The sequence below is a fragment of the Helianthus annuus genome, chromosome 15 (genome assembly GCF_002127325.2).
Source record: "Helianthus annuus cultivar XRQ/B chromosome 15, HanXRQr2.0-SUNRISE, whole genome shotgun sequence".
NCBI classification, from domain to species: domain Eukaryota; kingdom Viridiplantae; phylum Streptophyta; class Magnoliopsida; order Asterales; family Asteraceae; genus Helianthus; species Helianthus annuus.
The window spans coordinates 125,071,627-125,076,249 of NC_035447.2; the positions used below are offsets into that span (position 1 = coordinate 125,071,627).

General features: G+C 37.0%; 1 long non-coding RNA gene across 1 annotated transcript; it reads left to right on the forward strand.

Annotated features, from left to right (window-relative positions):
- The first annotated feature begins 1,880 nt into the window (after nt 1-1,880).
- On the forward strand, nt 1,881-4,156 carry LOC110912408. The gene is made up of 2 exons (XR_002577899.2): nt 1,881-3,806; nt 3,902-4,156. It is a non-coding gene; the product is annotated as an uncharacterized LOC110912408 (long non-coding RNA).
- The last annotated feature ends 467 nt before the right edge of the window (nt 4,157-4,623 follow it).

Genomic DNA, 4,623 nt, shown 5'->3' on the forward strand with positions numbered 1-4,623 from the left:
CGCAGGAGCGTGACAAATTTAAAAACAAGTTTGGTCAACGGACATTTTCGTAATTTTCCTTTTTTTTTTAATCTTTAATTGCAACCGGTAGTATGATAGGAAAAACATAAATGTCATTTATATCGGATTAAGGCAAACATCACCGACAGAATTACAAAAGCATTCGATAATGTCTTACTATTCCACTTTATATAATAATTGACGATTAAAATACTTAAATTGTCATTGTATATCAATTTTTTGACCACTTTGTACATGTTTAGTGGACACAATCGCTATCCAACCCAACTTAAAAGGCCAATACCTTCGTTATAAGCGACGGCAAACACTTACTGATCCGAACAAAACCAAGATGATTAACAAACGAGCAGTTACCATCTTCTCTCTATCAATCATTATGCTCATGATGATCAAAGACTGTGACGGTTGGATGGCGCCCCGCAACAGCAGTTGTGGGCCGTCAGAGTGCCGAGTTTTTGAGGACGACGACCTAGAATTTATGATGGATATCGAAGTTTATAGGCGGATTCTGAGTCCGGGGGGAGGTTCTAAACCTGACATTCATATCAGTCTAAAGAAAAACACGCCTGCTTGCTTCAATAAAGATTGTTCAGGCGCATACAATCCTGGTGGTCGGAAATGCAAAGATTCCAATTATAGTTGCGGCTAATGATCAGCAGGGGTGTTGGTCACTGTGTGTTAGTTTTATTGTCGTGGGTGATGTTTTCATTTGTTTTACCGTTTAATATTCTGTCGGAATAAATTTTCATGTGTGCCGAGAATTGCGATGACTCTATCTTCTGCTACTTTGATTATCTTCAAAGCACCGTGTACAAGTGTATTATGTTGTTATTGTGGTTTTCAATGTATTGTTGGTTCTGTAATGAATCCATTGTGGTAATCACTGTCTTAGATAACTATTGCCGAGTTGTATTTTATGTTGTAAAAGTTGTATGTCTTTGTGACAAGATGGTAATTGGATAGCATTATCATTCAAGATACGATGTTTTGTTTTGTGAAATAAACGTACTTATAACTTGGAGTTATGTTGTTTGGATTGTTATGTGCAAGAAACCAAGAACTGTTATCGTTCCATGTGTTAGAATTGAATAAGTGAGTTTGAGAGCATGGAGCAAGATATGCTTCCTAACTTTTCGTGAAATATTTGATGTAAAAGTAAGTTGTGGTTTGCTTTATAAATTCCGAGAGAATTGAATTCCAACTTTTATTTTAAAATTAGATTCGGATTTTTATTTTATTTTTACCTAAAAATTAATACGACTTTAAATCTGTATTTAATGAGAATCAGATTCGGAATTTTATTTTATTTTTTACCTAAAGTCGTATTAATTTAAATCTTGATTTAATGAGATAGTGTGTTTGTTTTAAAAAGTCTACATGTAAAACATAGAATTATGCGTTTTAATTGAGTGGTTTCAGGTTCAACAATCCTTGACAAGAGTGAATAACATAGAAATTATTGGTCTAATAGAGTAGAAGTAAACGTTGTCATTAAAAAAAGAATTCAACATGTTTCACGTAATAATAGATTCAACATTTTCAACGTAATGCATAAGTGCCATCGCCACCGCCACCATATTCTAGTTTCATTAACAATTTTACGAATCGGTCATGATCATTTTTCAACTAAATGTTTCTAACTCCATTAATTATAGTTCCATCGAATTGCATTTGTTTTCACAAATGGCAAATTATTATTATCACACTATTAAAAAACAAACCTTAGGAATAGTGTTTGCTGCCACATGGCAGTAAACTATTTGTTGCCTTATTTTTTTCTCTATTCAGCAATCTTGATAGTGCATATATATTTTCATTTGGTACCTTCACAAGATTTGTCTTCTAGTTTAATGGTTGGTGAGTTGGGTCTTTATAGTTTTGGCTTTGGTTCAAATCTCACACCTTCCGTTTTTTCAACACCCCAGCTTTTTGTTCTTCCCCACGTGTCAGGCTCCCAGCTTTTTGTTCTTTCCCACATGATGCCTCATCTTTTGACTCATCCTTTATCATACATCTATACACAAGTAAGGAGAGAGATATGATCCTAGGGAAAAAGAGACCTGAATAAGAGAGAGATGCATATTTTTAGAGAGAGGAGTGGTCTGATGACCATCTCCCACCGAACCACTGGCGGCCTCTCCGATGAACGGTGGTAAACAGTGGTTTTCGATGGACAACAGAGGAGAGATGGCGTTCGTGCTAGGCTTTGACACAGGAGACGACAGTGTTGATGTTATTGGGTCGTCAAACGGTGGTGGTGTCGTTCCGATAACCATAGTTGTTTCCGGTGACCTTTGATATTCCGGTCAGACCGACGATGCTTTGGTAATCACAAAATAATGACCACTCTTGTTAAGATTGGTCCCTACCGTGATATCGTATCTTTTTACACAGCTCATATCCACCCTCACTTCCAACCCAACCCCTCGTCCCGTCGATCGCCACCACCACTACATGTCAGCTAGGAAGTTCGCTGTGGGGATTTGGTGGTTTTAAATAGTAATGGGTTTGTATCTTAGGTAGAGAAATCATCCCCATTTTATGTTTTTTTTTTTCTAGAGTTTTGCTATTTGAATTACTTTAGTTTATCCCCACATAATCAGAAAATGTGTTCAAAACCATAAAGTGTCTGATCTCAGAAGTCTTCAAGATGTGAGTTATGGCAATGGTATTGATTGGCATTAATAGTTTCACGGTGAGATTGCAGTCAGTTTATATATGAGTTGCTAAAATCTAGAGTTAAAACTTTTTGAGAAGAATTTGTATGGCCATTGGTAAAAATAAGCCAATGATCTCTAGATCAAGTGGTGGAGGGCTTACATTTCTCTTGTGAGATGCAGGTTCGACTCCCACTTGGTGCAGAGTGAGGCATTGGTGGGCAATGATAGGAGACCCAGGGAAACCTGGGTTGGATCCTTGAGCCAAACGGGTTTTACCGGTAATTTCACTGTCGTGCCTACGGGCGGGTGGGTTACCGGGTTTTCCCTGGAATTGGTGGTGGACTCGGGTTACTCTCGGAGTACTCCGTTTGTCCAGTGGGTGCCCCAAGAGTGCTCGGGATTAAGTTTGTTGGCCGTTCAAAAAAAAAAAATAAGCCATATGATTGCTTTTGATATTCAACTTTTTTGCCTTTACCAATGGCTTCTAACCATCTGAACCGTTATTTTAATAATTGTATGGCCTATTTTTGAGAAGAATTTGTGTATCTTAGACATGTGGTATGCGAGTAAACTATTTAATTGCCATTTAAGGATGTGGTTTTGATAGAAGAAAATTTAATTTATTCATTTGTTGATGTGAGTTTTGTAGTAGGCTGATGATTCAAATTGTTATTGCTTGACCTTATGCATCTGTTTTCTGAAACTTTCATAACTGAAAAGAAGGTCTCAAGCTAACGAAAACAAGGTTTTATGCATACAAGGTAAATCAAGTAAACTGATGAATTGGATTTTGTAGCGAGTGATGGCGCTCAAGCAGCCTAACATAGGCATATTAGTTCGTTTGAACAAGCCCAAGAAGGAGTTGGCCAATAGCGGCGTAAGTTTTATTTTTGTCAATTTCTTATATTGATTTGACGTTCTAAATTACATAAAAGGTTCTGTTGTAGTCATTATTGTTTTTTTTCATTTTGGGTTTATATGGTTATCTTGGTCATTATGCTGTTGAAGTTTTGGGTTTGTTTGTTTTCCTGATGAAACTTGTGGATAAAGTTTTTGGATCTTATGTGAAAACTCAAGAAGTGTATGAAGTAGCTGCTGGACCTGTTACAAAAGCTTATATGGAAGGTATAAACGGTGGGATAAAACTTGATCCAATTTTATATCAGTATATTGATTGCTAAAATATAGTTGCTGGATCTACTATGAAACTACTATTGTAGGAAGTGTATTCGCATATGGTGTTACAAGTAGTGGGAAGGCGCATACCATGCATGTAAGTACATTATTTATTTCCATGCCATCGATGTATTTTTATTTATAAGCCCAAGCAAGAATCTTTTATGCAAGGCCATTGTTAGACACATTTAAATACTACTCATAATAGTTGCTCTGTACCTGATAGAAGCATATGGTCTGTTAATGCATCGAACTTGTGTTGGACTTTAACTCCTTATCATATGATCTTTAAATTCTCATTTGTAATTGTTTGTCTAAATGTGTTGACGCAATGCTACTGAAAGAATTACAATGGACGTTTCAAAAGTCAGATTTAGTTTTGACCTGTATAGTAGAAACGATATGTTGACGAAGAAAGGCTCAAAAGTCGGAACTTCTGGTTCCGGTGGGGCGGCAGTTAGGGGCAGAAGGAAAGGATGCAGATAATAGTGGATAGGAGAGCAACAAGAAAAGCTCTGGTGGTTGGTGATGCTAATAAAGTAAGGGTCAAACTATTGGCACACCTTGGTTGGCTATCTACACACTAGGGTTTACCTACACTGCGTATAGATCTATACGCAGCATACAGAGCTATACGCAGCGTATAATTTGCATGGAATTCAGAGCTTGCCCAACAATCATTGGCACAGAAAACAAGGGTTTATATACGCTGCTTATAGAGCTATACGCAGTGTATATAACCCATCGGATTTTTTTTGGCTATTTT